The sequence below is a fragment of the Pseudochaenichthys georgianus genome, chromosome 7 (assembly GCF_902827115.2).
Source record: "Pseudochaenichthys georgianus chromosome 7, fPseGeo1.2, whole genome shotgun sequence".
Taxonomy (NCBI): Eukaryota; Metazoa; Chordata; class Actinopteri; order Perciformes; family Channichthyidae; genus Pseudochaenichthys; species Pseudochaenichthys georgianus.
In genome coordinates this window covers 5,237,407-5,255,732 of record NC_047509.1, presented here as the reverse complement: position 1 = coordinate 5,255,732, position 18,326 = coordinate 5,237,407, and the positions used below count along the sequence as shown (strand labels likewise).

Sequence of the window (18,326 nt, the reverse complement as noted above, 5' to 3'; positions counted from 1 at the left end):
GCAGTGGTATGAAAAACCATGCGGGCTAATGACCGATCCGAGCGAGTTTGTGTACAGGGTGAAGAGGAGGGGACCAAGAACAGAGCCCTGAGGGACCCCTGTAGTTAATTGACAAGAGTCGGACTCGGACCCTCTCCAAGTTACCCTGTAGGTGCGGTCTTTGAGGTATGAGGTGAGGAGGGAAAGTGCAGAGCCTGAAACTCCAAGTTCTTGGAGAGTGTGAAGGAGGATCTGATGGTTCACCGTGTCGAATGCAGCAGGCAGGTCCAACAGGATGATGACAGAGGAGAGGGATGCTGCTTTGGCAGTGTGCAGTTCCTCAGAGACAGCAAGGAGAGCAGTTTCTGTTCTGAGTGACCTGCCTTGAAACCAGACTGGTGCGGATCCAGAAGGCTGTTCTGATGGAGATAACAGGAGAGTTGTTTAAAGAGAGCGTGTTCAAGTGTTTTAGACAGGAACGGAGGAGAGAGACAGGCCTGTAGTTTATAACATCAGACGGGTTGAGAGTGGGTTTCTTTAGGAGAGGGTTTACTCTTGCCTCCTTGAGACTGTTTGGAAAGTGACCAGAAGTTAGAGAAGTGTTGATGAAATGGGTGAGAAACGGTAGAATATCAGGAGCGATAGTCTGAAGGAGCAAACACATAACCTCATTCTTTTCAGGTAATAGTACAAATACATTTAAAATGTTTCACATATACATATATATATACACATATATACATATAAAATAATTTAAAAAAAAAGATACATACATACACACATACATATTCGGGTCTTATTCCGGAATATCCGGGAAGGTCATCCTCCCTATAGGCAAAGGAAGGCCCCCAGACACTCCGGAGCTTCCCGGAGGAGCCTCTCAATGTGTAACGGATTTTTTCAAGCTGCAAATGATTAAAAATGTCCCTTATCCACATAGTGTGGGAAGGTGGTGTTGGTGATTTCCATCTTGTTAGAATAAGACGTCTTGCTAGTAATGTTGCAAAGGCTATAAGGTCTGCTTTGTGTTAGGAACCTTGACTCAATAGTTTAGAGGACTCAAATGCACAACCCAGAGACAAAAAAAGGTTTGAAGAAAAATAATCTTTACTTGCAAAAACAAAATCACTCTTTTAGAGGAAATAACAAAATGACAAAAGTAAAGCGCTCACATGGAGGGAAAAGGCAAAATACTGATTCTCTTAAGCGATGGCTTGGATCTGGCTTCTTGGGACGACGAACAAGACAAACCGACAAGGGGAGACAGGACAATAAGGTAAGTGGGCACAGGTGGAAACAATCAGGGGCGGGGCAGACACTGACGATGGCGCGAAAAAGAACCAAAGCAGGAAGTAAAGGGACCTGGAATGAGACAAGGTGCGTACACAATAAAACAGGAAGTGGAACATAAACTAACCTAACATGAACATGACAATCACAAACAAAACTTAACACTTACAGTTTGAGCCTAGGCAAAGGCAGGTTTGGGATGCCAAATACTGCAGCAATGGCATTAGGCTCTATAAGCGTCCCAGTTACCTCTGACAAAGTACTGCTAATTGAAGTCCAGTAGTTGTGCAGAGACGTACATGACCAAAACATACTGTATGCAAATGGTTTGCAGGTGTTTGGTGACATTTTTCACAAGAAGGATCTATATTGTCAAACACTTTGAACAGCCTGACTTTAGTCCAATGGGTGCGGTGAACAACTTTACACTGAATCAAACCATGTCTTGCGCAGGCGGATGAAGTATGCACACCATCCTCTGAGATCTCCTGCCCCAAATCCTCCTCCCAAACAGCTTTCACAGAGTTTAGAGAGGTTGAAGATAGGGTTCGGATTTGATTGTAAATACACAAGATAATTCCTTTCATCACAGGAACCTGAGTGAGAAAAGCATCTAGAGGCGTGTCAGCGGGCAGGTTAGGAAACTGAGCATATCTATTGCGAGCAAAACTCCACATTTGCAGGTATCTACAAAAATGATGTTTAGGAAGAGAGAACAATTCTGAGAGCTGTTGAAAAGATGCAAAAGTGTTCTCAATATATAAATCTTTAAATGTGTTAAGACCAAGGTTTGACCATATAGAAAATGCACCATCTGATATGGAGGGGGGGAAACATGATTTGCAGCTAGTGGAGCCGAGGTAGAAAAAGCTTGCAGACCTAAGTGATGTTTAAACTGATTCCAAATCCTTAAGGAGGTTTTAACAACTATATTTTTAGCATAGAGGGAAACCGGGCTGTTGATGGGGGAGTGTACAAGTGATGTCAGTGACACAGGCTTAGAGGAAAAAGACTCCATAGCCAGCCAAGCGGGGTGAGGATGAAGTGCATTGGACCTAAGCCAATACTGTAAGATTCTTAAGTTGGAAGCCCAATAGTAAACCCGAACTACGGAGCCCGAACTACGGAGGTGGACAGTCACTCAACTCCAACATTTCCTGAGAGAAAATGGCATCCACTTTCGCCGAAACGACAACAAGGCTAGACTGTTCAATCTCTACAAAGCCTACAGCAGCACAACAACAATACATCACATTGTTGTGGTGTGGTTCCTGCTAGTGAATTACTATTCATATGTATTCAGAAAACCTTTTAAAATCTTTGTTTTTGGTTAAACAGGAGTCATGTTACCATTATGCACAGTTTGAGCTTTTTTGAGACTGCTGGCAGCAACTGACATAATCACGGTAAGTGGAATTTCAAGTTAAAAGTGTTTGGTGTTTAACCACAATTAGGTATTTTTAAATGAATGGCTGAGTCCACCATAGGCCAATGTCATGAGCATGACTTGGTCACATCTTGTTACCTACTGGCTGCACTAAGTACTTGAGTACATTATTATTATATTATATTCCACCACTGCTCATACCCTGTACTACTAAATTGGTATCACTTGTCTGGTCAGAATTGGGGTCTATGGTCATTTTTGAAGCCATAGTTGTTGGTATTTTTTAATATAGCACAAGTTATTTTGCCCACAAGCTCATACTGTACTACTGTACTTTAAAATTCAGACCTATACAATCTACATGCATAATACATGTTACTTTTTGTTATTCCAACCATGTTGTGTACCGAAAACTTTGAGAAAGTAGTGTAATTATTTCAGGAAATCTAAATAAAATAACATATTGATTAAAGTCCTGCATTGTTTTGTATACATATATTCAAGAAACATAACAAGTGCTTTCAATTTGGATTCAATGCTTCTGCTTAGCAATATTTAGTTATTCTTAAAACCTATGTGTTATGTGGTTGGCCAATGCATTATTTATTTGTACTTTTTGATTAAAACTCAGTAGAAGCAGTTTCATATTTGGTGCTCAGGCGTTTGCTCACAATGTGTTTGATCTCATGTTACCATGTATTCCTCATTAGGGAGTATTATTGGTTGTCCAGCATCAAGTGCTGCCTGTAAGTCAAATTACATAGAAATCTGACTTCCCTTCCTCTCACATTTCACAAGCACTCAGCTGTAGCAATGTCTCAGAGGAGAATAAAGTAGCATCCGTGGTTTCAGCTCAGAAACCATTTAACATCTATCTGCTTCCTTTCTGCAGAAACAACGGTCCACATCTGTCTTTGCCTTATACATACAAAAACATCATGTTTTTTGATCACATAAACGTTTTGAAAGAAATAAATCCCATGTCAACTTTGAAAAATGTGTGACTTGGTAACACCAAATAATGTTTTTGAGACTCTGTATAATCCTTGAATTTAAATTCCTGTCAATCAGCCTTATAAGGTTTTTACATCTAAGGTCCTTACACACCAAAGAACACCAAAGAAAACGTCCCGATGGAACGTCGCCTCACGTCTCCTGCGTCTTGGCCATGTTTCATTCAAACTTCATTCAAAAGAGGCAACAACCGGAAGACAGACTGCGCGATACACACAGAGAAGAAGAACAGACTACGTGATATATACAAACAACAAATAGCGTGTGCGTTCCATTTTCACTCTACAGCGAGAAGCTCACGGGGCTTTCCCGAACCTGTGTCGAGAGCTGGAGGTAAAGGAAATCTCAGATTTGCCTTCTTAGTAGTTTGTTTAGGTCCCTCACTTCCGTTTCGCTTCTCATGCACTGATTCGCTAAGATGAACAGCCAGTGATTTATTTGGCCGACGGCCTTTAGCCGACAGCCTCCCGATTCAACATGTCGAATCGGCGGCGGAAGGTGTCTGCACGGCCGAAAAGACACGACGGTGCGGGACACACCAATCTAAGTAGGGCGACACGACGCTCATCGATGGCCAAATCGGCTTGGTGTGTAAAGGCCTGGACACACCAAGCCGATTTTGGCCGTCGATGGGCGTCAGGCCGACGATGAGCGTCGACATGCCATACTCAGATTGGTGTGTCCCGCACCGTCGTGTCTTTTCAGCCGTGCCGACTCCTTTTCGGCCGAAAACTCAACATTCAACATGTCGAATCGGTGGGCAATTGGCTAAAGGCTGTCGGCAAAAGAAATCACTCTGATTGGCTGTTCAGCTAGCGAATCAGTGCATGAGAAGCGAAACGGAAGTGCGACACATGGCCAAGACACAGAGACGCGAGGCGACACAACAGTCGGGGGTCCATCTGTGTCAGTTCGTTGGTGTGTCCGGGTCTTAAGGGACTTAAGGTCAAGTGATTGGCAAACCAAGTTACTAACAAACATTTTACCCATGGGGCTCTATGCTTCACTTCAATCCATACTGTACAGATTCGGAGCTGACATTCATGGTCCCCAGAGGATTAATCACTCACATTGGTTGTTCACTGGCTTTTCCTTCAGGACCACATATTGCATGTACTCCTAGAAGTAATTACCATCACCAGGTACCTTTTTACAATTTGGCCAATATTGTGGTCCCTCAGTTTAAGCTATTTCTGGCATTTTGTGTTAATTTGGAGGCTAAGTCTAAATCAAAGATGCTCTATACAAATTGGTCGAATATAAGATAAGATAGAACTTTATTGATCCCAATTTGTGACATTTATGTGTTGCAGCAGCATAAAAAGACATGGCATCGTACAATACAAATAAATCGTACAAGACAAGAAATAAACAAGAAAGTAGAAAACCAACATGTTGAATTTACAAATGAACAAGATATAAGCAAGGTATTATATTTACATAAGTGTGTGACAGATGGAATTCAATATTAGACTGAATATATAAATGTAACATGTACAGTGAAGAGAAAAGAGATCTAACTATGGAAGTATTGTACAATTTAAAGTATTACATTGTACTACTTTATATTTCTATTCCACTACAGTTCAGAAGACAATGTTTGTGCTACAGTACAGTTATTTAAACAAATCAAGTTACTATGTAAATCTACTAATAAATACAAATATTGACATATAAATACAGATATACAGTACAGCAGCAATATATAAAGTAATTAATATTAGCTCTACCTTCAACAGCTTTAATAAATGCATCAATGCCTCAATCATAATACAATAAGGTAATGTATATGATTATGAAATGAGCCATTACGCATAACAACTACTCTTACTTTTGGTCATTTAAGTGTTATTTGATGCCAATACTTTGTCTTCTCTTTCTTAATTAAGATTTAAAATGGATGACTTTGACTTGTAACAGAGTACTTTTAATCTAAATACATGAGTACTTCTTCCACCACCTTCTATAAGTAGAATGTATTACACATAGCGTGTCAAGACCTACGAGACAGTACACACATTTTGAGTATTTATACATCATAAGAATATTATTTTTGTTATATTCTGACCTTTTTCTTATAATGAACTCAACTTCCCATGTTAGCTGTTTTCTAAAAGTCCATATTGTGTTTGAGCGAAGGCTTGTGGGGGGTCGTCCATCTGGCGAGCGAGAACAGACACCAAAGGCCTCCTGTTCCTTCATCTCACATAGAAAGGGAATCCAAGACCTCATCTACATCCAGCAGAGAGTGCGTCTGATGCCGTGAATCTGAGTCCAACTGGTGCGGGAAACCTTGTAGTCTTCATGAAGAAACGGCACATGTTCGTAGTTTGAGAAGAATAAGAGACCTCAGTCGTTCAGATCACAAACTCAAAAGCAAAAGCCACAACAACATGTATTTGACTTCAGAGTCATTTCATGTCTAAATAATGAAATAAGGTAATTGTTTAAGAGGACATTATGCTAATTTTCATAATTGTATTTTGGGCTTCTACCGAGATCAACTTTTAGCCTTTGCAGACCATTTACATACTTATATAACACACATGGGAAAACTCCAAAAAGCATAATAGAGCCTTCTTGAGTCATGTTACCTACAGTAGAGAATAATGGATTTCATGGGTTTATTATTCCATAAGGTTATGTCATCATCTAATATGTAAATGGTTATAAGAATGATAATACTATCTATCACCAGACGGTAGCTCCCATATTGAAAAAGCTTTTGCTTTAATAACCTAAGGATGGAGAAAGCATACATTCAAATTGATGAATGGTTGAGTTTAATGACTAACCCTTCAAGGGGAACAAAGCTTTGTTATAACTATTATCACAGAAAGGCATCAAAGGAACAGAGGAGCTCATTGCACGGCACACGGCGGAGCAGACAGAGGAAGTCCTGCACACATTGAGAGGGAAGCTGTTATTTCTGAAGCTGTAATCAAAGACATAGTGATCAACAGACGTCTCCTCGACACTGGGGCCGACGGGAACACATCAATTACAGATGATAGAGAGGCAGAACAGAAGGAAAAAGCGAGGACAAATTATATTATTTTTGGCATATTTATGATCTGTCTTTAATTACTTTGTGTGAAGCCTAATCACAACAACAAAGAGGCTCCCAAGTAATGCTGAAACACAAGAGGAAAGCAGTTCCATTGGATTAATGAGCGGTGACTAATTGGGTTTTTGGTCAATCTAAGCCCTTTGACAAACAGGCCATAGTCGGCGTTAATCCTCACCATCGACCTCGGGATGTGAGTGTCTTCACTCTATAACTGAATTTCAACCATGAATACTCAAACATAAGGCTTATTCTACAAAAATCAATATCCGTATTATAATATAATTATAAATAACATGGATTCAATGATATCCTTATTGTGAAATAGATGGAAAAACGATATTTGTTCCTTTTTTGTTATAATTGTATTTTTTATTTTATTTAACCTTTATGTAACCAGATAAAAGCGTTGAGATAAAATCTCATTTTCATGCTGACCTGGCCAAGAAGGCAGCAACGTTACACATAACACAAACATATAAAATACAGAGAACAAAAGACGAAAAGCAGTCACTACATGGAGCACATTAGGACAGTAAGAAAGGTACTACTTATTACTGCAAGAGCAGCTGGTGGTAAGGACCTCAGACAACTTCAATCTAAAACATGCTATTGAGACAAGTGCCGTCAGTTTGAGGCGTGATTGAAGGTCATTCCAAGACCAAGGACCATAATGAAAAAGACTCCTTTGTCCAGCCTCAGTCCGCACGGCGTACCTGGACCCGTATCCAGGCACTGGGTGGGTGAGGTTGTGAGAGTCACAAACTGGAGCAAATCTAGCACATATGTGCAGTGGAAGCTTTCCTAAAATGGCTTTATACATTCATAAAAACCAATGCTGCATCCGACGCATAGTAAGTGAGGACCATCCAGTTAGGCTGTACAGTGTGCACTGATGAGTCCTAGAGGGTGCATTATATCGCAGTGCAGCATGGTAGAGTGGGTCAAGTTTGGCCAAAACAGTGGGACAGGCACATCTATAAATGGTATCACCGTAGTCCAGCTGGGACAGGAATAAGCCAGAGACCAACCTTTCACGGGATGAAGTTGAAAAACAACATTTAAGTCTGAAAAGGAAGCCAAGAGTGAATTTACATTCATAATTTACGCCTCACACACTACATACACTCCCCAACTGTCAACTCCGTCACATAGCAACAAAACCGTATCCATAGAAACAGAATTAAACTTAAACAAGGGGTATTTATAACATATCATCGGTAAAAATAGCTGACGGGATGGATAATTTGCTCATATCATTGTGTCTGTATCCTTGTACTCCATTGATTTAAAGGGGCCCTTTAAGCTTTTTGGGGGTTTCCCTTTCCTTTAGATTGTTGTGCGTGTTAACGGTCTGCAAAGGTGACAATCCCAAAGTCCAGAAGGACCCCCCCCCCCCCCATTACCCAAAACGCCTCTGTTGGACTCTTTTGTTTACTTCAACAACATAGTGACATCACTTTGTTACATTCGGGCTTCTATTGGCTACCGCTCCAACACATTGTTCATGATAGGCTAAGGAGCGGGCAGAGATGGGGTCGTTACTAAAAAAAAGTAATATATTACATATTACATATTACTTTAAAAAAAAAAGTAATATATTACACTACTTCGTTACTATCTACATAAAGTAATTCATTACTTTACTCGTTACTTTACTCGTTACTTTACTCGCAGGGCCGGCCCACCCCTCCCTACAGGCAGATCACGCAGACTGCTAAAGTTTCAAATGTTCTCTTTAGTTCAGTTTCCATTGTCGCATAAGACTGATCCAGATAGCTCCTGAATGTTTTCCTATCTGACCATGGCTGTCCTCTGTCTCCTGCTATCTGACCGTGGCTGTCCTCTGTCTCCTGCTATCTGACCGTGGCTGTCCTCTGTCTCCTGCTATCTGTATATTTTGCGCAGTCTATCTCTGCTCACGCTGTTGCGTCAGCGTGTTCTCCTGCGTTTTGGCCATGTGTTGCACTGGAGCCAGACTTCAGCCGAGCACGTACGAACTGCGCATGCGTGAGTGGCAATAACTCTCCTTACCAGCAGGCAGCGGTAGTGTGTATTCATCATTCAAAACAAGCAACAACCGGAAAACAGAGAAGAAGAACTACGTGTGTGTGATATAAATAAACAACAGCTATGTGCGTTAGCTTCACCTAGCATGTGTTCTTTGCAGGTGTTTGTTGAGGTTTGATTATGACTGATTTTAGAAAGTAACGAAGTAACGCGTGTCGGGGCAATGTTAGTAACTGTAGTGTGATTACTGGATTATAAAAGTAGCGCGTTACACTACTTCGTTACTGACAAAGTAATATTATTACAGTAACGCGTTACTTTGTAACGCGTTACTGTAATAACGCGTTACGCGTTACACCCAACGCGTTACACCCAACTCTGGGAGCGGGACATCTCTAAACTGTTGATCAATCTCAACAGAGCCGGCCAGCTAACCAATCAGAGCAGACTGGGCTCTGGTTTCAGACAGAGGGTGAAAAGAGGTGCTGCAGCACAGGCAGTATGAGAAAAATAAAGAGCTTTTTGGACATTAAAGCATGGAGACATGTCACAGGAGAGACACTACAAGAAACTGGAAATGAGCATAATAAGGCCAGTACCATAATGTATCCATCATATTAAAAGGATTTCTTAGCCCATTGCCCCCAAAGGCTTATAGTCATCAGACAAATAGCCAGTGGTTGCAAGATTGATTAACATTTAACTACGTAACTGGGAGAATATAATGCAGTATTTTAATTTCCAGGAATGTAGATTGGCCTGTATTCTTTAAGGCTTTGGAATTGAAAGTTATTCTCTAAAATAATTAACAATAATTAAGTAGATTGACATGCCACTCTGCACCTGACTGGTAACAGCTGCTCGCAATCATTCCTTCACACAGGCGCATTAATTTCAAGACCCTGAATACATAAAATTAATTTAGCCCTGTAGTCTTCAGCTATGATCCCAGGGATTCAGCATACTGCTGTTTTTCTATCCTTCTCCGCTTTGCATCCCAGGTGTAAACGCTGCGTGATTAGATGCCTCGGGAGAAGGTCAGCGGGGCTCTTATCTCTAATACAGTCACACATTGGGATGGCCCTCTATATCATGCAGATGAAGAGTATGTATTTGCATTAATTACATCAAACTAAAGTCTAAATAATTCAATATCAGTCCGTGGCATTTTAAAAAACACCGTATTTCCGTCACCACAGAGTATGCTGCTCACGACTGACAGAGAGAATGTCGAGTGCACGTTGTGCTCCATTGAGCTGAATATGTCTTTGAACAGCCGGATATTCAGAGGAACCGCTCAGCTATTTTTACAAATGCACTCCTTCTCCCATTCTGGTCACCGACCTCCACACCTGAGTGACCTATCATGCCATTTCCAAGCTGATTTAGAGTGCATGTGACTCATTTTCACACCTCCCCCAGTGATCAGACGACGCGGTTTCTACAGGGATGAATCCTGCTGCTCCCCGTGAAACCAAAGGTCATCAGCTGCTCCCCGTCAGCAGGAGGAGAGCAAGAGGAGCTGCACAGTTTGATACCTCACTTTCTTTCGTTAGAGTTTCTTCTGAAGAAAGCAGGAGGAATAAAGTAAATAAAAAAAGCTGGTGAAGGTAGTTTTAATGACTTTGTATATTGAAGGGTAGCTTGTGAATTTACTCGAGGTGGAACTAAAGTCTGATTTAAGTTTGAGAAACCGGCTCAAGATCGCTAGAACTTGAAAATACACAACCGAAAAAAATCTGCCCCTTCCTTACAGAGCCCCTCCTCCAACGCGCACATGACCAATGAGGGCACGGGATAAGTTTGTGCACAGGTGGAAGGCTGACAGGCAGGTAGGCCATCCAGTTATTTGCCGTGGGCCGAGGCAGATAATTGGTCTAGCTTTTTACAGCGCCACGGCTTCCACAGATACAATATTTGTATTTATTGTCAAAGCATTTAATGTATTCATTGCTATCGGGATGTTAAGAGCACTCCATGGAATATAACAGAAAGTGTTTCTGAAGTGAATTACCTACCCCACGTTTAAGAGCTTATTATATTTCACATCATTAATCCAAATCTGCAAAGTACTAAGGTACAAAATAAATGTACACGATTTACCTTTGAATTATAGGGGGGGTTGAAGTACAAAGTAGCATAACATGGACATACTCAAGTAAAGTACAAGTACTCCAAATTGTAGTGAAGTACAGTACTTGAGTAGTACATCTACTTAGTTACTTCCCACCGCTGCCTAGCAGTCACAATTGTCTAGAGACAATGTGTAGTGCTCTTCACCATTTGTTTTTCTTTTTCCATTCTTTTCTAATAACTGCAATTATGTTTGACTTTATTCAAAAATGAAGACATAATCAAACTCAATCCAAACTATTTGTGGGGGAAACTGAAACCTAAAATAGCATAAACCAGAACAACAAAGTGATAGTTGTTATCGTCATAGCATCTGAATGTATTCCAATGGGATTGGTGCTGTAGACTAAATCAATCTGAGCAGATGTGTCACACAGAGTACAATGAAGTGCCATTAACCAAAAGCTATGTGCTAAAGCTGACCCTTATAATCCGATCTGCACACGTTTTTTTGTGGAGCTAATTATGTAGAGACTTTAAGCTAAAATGGTTGCTTAGGTGGTATCAGGAGCAGTGTGGGTGTTGGAGTGGAAGTCATTCTCCGTGACCAACAGTGGGTTGCAGATTAATTAAGGATAAGGAATAACTCCCGTGGGTTAGAAAGTGTAGAAAACCAGTGGGAAGGAAAGTAGTTTCCTCTTTGTATTAAAAACCAGCGCCTAAACCATGATGGCTTTATTTTGCACAGGATGAATACAGGGCTTAATTAAGTGAGATGAATAGTCACACATTTCACAAAGAAGCCAAACATTTCAGAGTTTTAATGAATAAAAACGTGTTCATTTTTTTTTACTGAAACAAGCACATTTTGACGCAAAAGAAATCACAGACTGCAGGAAACAATATAAACAAATATGTATCTCTGTATCAAAATGTAAAAAGCATATTTATACTATTTTCACCCCATGCCATTTTAAACACGACTTTAAAACACTAATTCAATTACATGGCAGACATGTAGAAAAGTGAATGCAGAGAAAAGCACAGTCCCATTCAATAACATTGAATGATGGATGCGTTTCATTTCGCTGAGCCAGTTCCAGGGTTTGGTATTTCCAATAGTGAGTCAGTGTTGAAGCCTCCAGGGACACTTAATGGAAGAGAACCATCGCTAATTAAATGTTTCCACCTGTGCTTTTCCCTGTCATGATAGAAGATTATGGAAAGGTTTTGGTGTTTAGCATTTAAAGTGGTCTGAGCTAAAGGATTTGAATCTCTTAAAATGAGTATTAAAGTACGTAACAGGTTGGCCAGCATAGAAAATGTATCTTCATATATACTGCAGGTCTCCCTTGAAAAAGAGATCTATGATCTCAATGGGACCAATCTGGTTAAATAAAGGTTTGAAATGAAATGAAATGACATCTTCACGTATTTTCAACGTTGTTATTATTATCCTCGACAGAGCTCTGTATTTCAAATTCGTATTCTTATATTTTATCAGGATCCCCATAAAGGCCCTGTCACACTGTCCCGAAATTGACACCTGATGGACACACGAATATGGAATTGTGAATTTCGCACGAAGATGGCCCCGAACCACACACGAAGGCAACATTTACATTACATTTAAGACATACAACTGCAATGAAAGTACCAAAAACAATTATGTTACAGTACTATGATACTGTACTGATATCTTCAGACTTTGTTCTTTACTTTATCCGTCTTTATATGTAGAAAATATTACGTTTTCTCCGTAATGTTGTTTCCATAGCAACAACAATTTCCTGTCAACTGTCCTTCAAAATAATATATTATATCCTTTTTAGTTTCACAGAACACAAATTGGGTTATTTACATAATATATTTACATGATTTTGTTGTGCAATAAAACAACCCGATGGACACACGATAAAGGAAATGTTCAAATTCGGCTGTGATCGTAGCAACATCGGGCCATTCGTGAGGGCATCTTAAGCCATCGTATGACCGCAGGCGGAGTTTCTCAGGCTCCGGCAGCAACTTCGTGAGCGGAGGCAAAATCTTTGGCATGCCAAAAAATAGCCGAAGGACCTTGCGAAGGTTCATTTTTGTGTTGAATTCGTGTGTCAATTATGCCCTTCGTAAGGCCATCGTGAGGGCATCTTGTTATCATCGGTGCCATCGGGCATTCGCCCCGATCAGAGTGAGGGCGAATGCCCGATGGCACCGATGATAACACGAAGATGACACGACTTGACAAGATGCCCTCACGAGTGCCTTACGAAGTTGCCGCTCACGAAGTTGCTGCCGGAGCCTGAGAAACTCCACCGGCGGTCATACGATGAGGTCGCAGGAGGAGGTCGCAGGAGGAGGTCGCAGGAGGAGGTCGCAGCGTGGCGCAGCCGCAACGTAACGTGGCGCAGACGCTCCTGGTGCGTTTAGGGGGTTAGATGCCCTCACGAATGGCCCGATGTTGCTACGATCAGAGCCGAATTTGAACATTTCCTTTATCGTGTGTCCATCAGGTGTCAATTTCGGGACAGTGTGACAGGGCCTTTAGCACTAGCATGAGCATTGGCTATTCTTCCTCACACACACAGTCAAACATACATTAAACAAAACAAAAACAAAACAGCTCATCATTTCATGCAATTGACAATTCAATATGACGTGAAAACAAAACTAATCATCCGATTTTAACCAACTTAAAGCCAAACAAACTAAATACAAATAATTGTACATAATTATACATAGCCACAGGCAAAGTTAAATGATACTTTATCACAATAATAATGTATTTATATAGCACTTTTCATACAGCACAAAGTGCTTTACAAAATGGCACATCACAAAAACAAACAACAAGAAATTCCCCTCAGATTATTTGTTAAGAACTTTAAAAGGTACATATAAAATATAACATTTTATCAGGTCGATCGAGGTCAAATGTATGATAAATATAAAATATATAATGGTTTCTCTGATAGATAAGACACAGGACAACTGAGTCGATGCAACAATATACAATATAATATAAACAAGGGGAACATATAGGTACAACAGAAAGAAAAAGATTAAGACCTATAAAATAAATAAAACAATATAAAGGTAAATAATAAAGACTAAAAGAACATTTAATGTGAGGAGTTGCTAATAAAAAGCTAATCTAAAAAGACGTGTGTTTAGCTGTCGTTTAAAAATCATCATACAACAACAACAACAACAACAACAACAACAACAACAACAACAACACTGGAAGAAATCTTAGGAAACAATATTGACAGAAACAGTATGCAGCTCTGAGATCTTCCAGCCTCTTAATGCTATTGTGTGCTTTACCAGAATCCTAGAGCTAAGATTAGCCGGCTAAGGGAATTAAGAGGGAAGTCATGCAGGTCAGGCTGAATATTCAGTCCCTGGAGAAAGAGCGGGGCGGAAAGGAAACATTTTGTCCATGGCAACAACACAACTAATAACACAGAAATCATTATTCTGCAGCAGCATCTTGACAACACCTCATGCGGGGCTAAGAGCTTGAGCCATTGTTGGTATCGAGCCATGTGAACTCTTGACAAATGAGCGTGTGAATGATATGTGGATATGATATCACCATGCCAACTGTGTTTTCTCTACTTTTATTAATGTGATGCAGTAATTTATGTTCTGTCATTAACAGCTGTAACGCTCCAAGACGCTGCATTTACACATAGTCTCGTCGTGTGACGTCAGCTAAAGGGCTTAACAAGAATTAGACGATAACTTTAAATTGTGTAATATGCTTCTGGTAGAAGAGTATAGAACACGCAGAGCGGGATTATAGTGCAATTACAGTCTCAGGTCATTAAACTCACTAATGACTTCCTAACTCGTGCTTTGTTCCCGCTGAATGGTAGGTTGCTTATCCGTTTCAGCAGAAGATCGTGTCATCTCGCAGCCATGCAGTAATATCTTAAAGGGCCCTATTCTGCTCATTGTCAGGTTCATATGTGTATTGTGTGCCTCTGCTATGACATGTTTTAGCTTTAATGTTCAAAAAGGTCTTGCTGTCTGAACCCGGCTCTGTTGTGATTGGTCAACTGCTTAGAGATGTCCCGCCCCGTACAATGTGTTGGAGCGCTAGCCAATAACAGCACACGTGTTACAGAGTGATGTCATTATGTTGTTGAAGTAAAGAAAGGACTACAATTGAAGCGTTTCAGGCAGGGGGGGGGGGGGGGGGGGGGGGGTGTGTGTTGGAGAGAAACTCCCTCTGAGGGAACTTTGGGATTTTAGCCTTTGCAGACCATTTACATGCACGAAAACCTGTAAGAGGAAACCCCCCAAAAGCACAACAGGGCCCTCTTTAATATGCTTTCTTGCAGAAGAAGTAACTTGATATATTATAGATGAGAAACCTTGTTCTTCACCCTGATAATACTTCACATTACTACAAGGAGACACTTTCATCACTGGTGGTCAGCAAAAAAGATTTGGATTAGATTTTTCATTTAATAACTTGATTGATAAAACATTTTAAATAAATAATTACAAAACAACAACAACAACAACAACAACAGAAGCATTAGCAACATAAACAGTCCCACATCTAGTGTTCGAAAAGGAGTGAGAAGAAGTATCACTTATTTAATCTCACCCCCTTGTCCTTAAATGATTTATTTATAATCTATAATCTGCAATAATTATCATTATTATTCTTCTTCTTCTTCTTATTAATCTGCTTTACCTGTTGATTGACATACATATACACATATGTACATACACACATACATACACACACATACACATATATGCACATATACATATACACACTTACATACTCACACATATACACATATACTGTACACATACCACCTTCCCCATCCCTGTACCTCGAGAAAATAATGTCTCTGTATTTCCTCTTGAACTGGTTAATGTCTGGACATCGCTTTAAACATTTGGACCACCTCTGAGATAATTACACCTTTTCTAAACTGGATTCAAGGTGAATATGTTCAAATGTACTAATCTTAAGTATTTACTACATTTGTGAATTTATAATCCAATGGAAGTTTTCGAATGTGTTCAGCAGGATGTCTGCGCCGTAACAAAACCCCTCTCTAATCTATGTCCTGAAACATCACATCATATCCTCTCCTGTACGTGCAGTGAAAAACATGCTTGATAGAATGAAAAGCCTACATTTAAACTGAACATAAAAAACAATCTATAAATTAGAACATGAAAATCAATGTAGGAAGTTTAATTTAAGATGCAGGCTTCAATTAAAATGGAGTGCTGTAACAGGAGGAACATTTTCATCACACTATTTTTGACAACTTTGTCTCTTCGCAAGCACTCAGTCTCTCCCTTTCACAACCTGTAATTTTCTCTCCTCACAGAGGCAAGCACAATGTTTGAGTGTAGACTGCACTTACTGCGGTTGATAATAGTCTTCGGCCCGTCCACACTACAGCTTAAAAAAAAGCTTGGAGCTGGGCGTGTCTGAAGCTCGACCAACAACCAATCACATGAATCTCCCGCCCCTGACACACAAGCAGCGGTTTGATTGGCTAGAGCTTGTACTGGCATATGATTTGATTGGCTGACACTTCCACCGAAAGCTTCAGAAGCTTCAAAAGTTGAACGGTACGTCCACACAGCAGCTTTAAACAAATCTTCCAACGCTTCTCTGCCCATTGACTTTGAATGGGGATGACGTCACTTTGCCTCGCTTTTCGCCGAACTGCATTGTGGGGGAGCGAAGCGAAGATTTCCAGGATTTTCAGGATTCAAAAGTTGAGCAATGTTCAACTTTTGAAGCTGAGCTGGAAGTGTCAGCCAATCAAAATCCCGTTTATGCAAATCTGACAGTAGAAGCGCTAGCCAATCAAACCATGTGTATACTGGGAGAGCCAGACCGCAGTTCATTTCCTCATATTCCAAACGAGAAATTACGGTAGCAAATCACCCGGTTCTTTACGACCAGACTATTTACCGGGATACAAACCGGAGGAACCAGGCATGGAGGGAGGTGGCAGAGACAGTGGGTGAAACTGGACATGCTTTGTATGTCGGGGGCGGGAGATTCATGTGATTGGTTGTTGGTCGCGTTGCTCGCAAAAAATCCCCAAGCTTTCAGACACGCCCAGCTCCAAGATTTTCAAGATTTGTTTAAAGCTACTGTGTGGACGTACCGGAACATTGCTCAACTTTTGCAGCCTGAAACGCCAGGAAAGCTCTGCTCTGCTTCCCACAATGCAATTCGGCGAAAAGAAAGTGACGTCACCCCATTCAAAGTGAATGGGCAGACGCGTTGGAAACCGTTTTTGAAGCTGTCGAAGCTGTAGTGTGGACGGCCCTCTCTCGGTCTCATAGCATTGTTTGCAGCAGGCATCGAGGAAATATCTACACTTTTCTCTTGCAAACAACCTGCTCACCACCAAACAGCACGCAACTTGTAGAACCGGATACGTTTCTAAGTGTGGACACCAAAAGTAGAAGTTTAAGGAGAGTAAATAGTGGACTTCTCAGGAACGCAGATTAAAATGATGCTTTTGTTGCTCTGTGTCCGGATGTGTTGTAGGAGTTTTCTTACATGTATGACTTACAAAGACTTGTTTATGTTGTGTTCACAGCTTGTGTCTGCAGGTTAAGGCAATGGGATATGGCTCGTGGGGTCTTACAGGAACATTACAGTTAGTTGCCTTATGTAAAACACATAGCTTCACTGATCAAGCTAATTTAAAAGCCTGCATTTGAATCAGATGGTGATTGTTTTTGTTCACCATCAATCTCTTTTTGCCAGTTTGATCCGGCTGCATTTTAAGCCTCTTGAGCCCACTGTGTGCTCCGAGTCTTTATAAAGCTGCTTAATAGGCCTTTACTTCAAGAGGAACAAAAAGAGCTCATATTTGAGGAACCATCAGAAGTGGTTCACCCAACAGATGGACCACTTTACCTGCCAACAAAAAAGGCTTTAAAATAGATCCGTCAGCTACTTCTGAAAGATGGCATGTTTAGAGCATCCAGGTGGACGGTTCTACACATAATGAAAACCGTAAAGGGTAAAATGTGCCATCACATTAAAAACTAAATCAGAGTGAAGATTTTCAATTATTTTTCCTGAATATTTAATATCAAGAAGATTGAACATACATTGAGGTTATCTTGCAGATTCTTTCTCTGAAACTGAATGAAGAGGGCTGAAAACTCATATGTTTCAATGTACAGCTCTTAATGGCCGCCGTCTTTGAAGATGTTCACATGTTAGTAGCATGAAGAGTGTATTGTTTTAACACTTTGGCCTGACAGCTGTCAGAAATAGGCTGAGGTCACAAACACCGCCCACACGTCATACATTATATGTTCTGACTCTCGCTCCGTGATAGCAGGTTTCTCTTTACTGTATACTCATTCTGCTCTTGTTTGATTCCAGCTCACACTGAGGTTATCTTTATCTTCAACTCGCACTTAGGTTAGCTGCAATATTGACACATGCAGTGTCAGATCACCTCAATTGTGTTTGCAAAGTAAAGTTCAGAT

General features: G+C 40.6%; 1 protein-coding gene across 1 annotated transcript in view; it reads left to right on the top strand.

The window, feature by feature from the left end:
• Positions 1-2,630: 2,630 nt before the first annotated feature.
• kcng1 (potassium voltage-gated channel, subfamily G, member 1) overlaps positions 2,631-18,326 on the top strand; it is a 43,121-nt gene continuing 27,425 nt past the window's right edge. The window contains exon 1 of the mRNA XM_034086459.2: positions 2,631-2,675. The gene's annotated coding sequence lies outside the window, so the exon portion shown is untranslated. The remainder of the gene's footprint in view (positions 2,676-18,326) is intronic.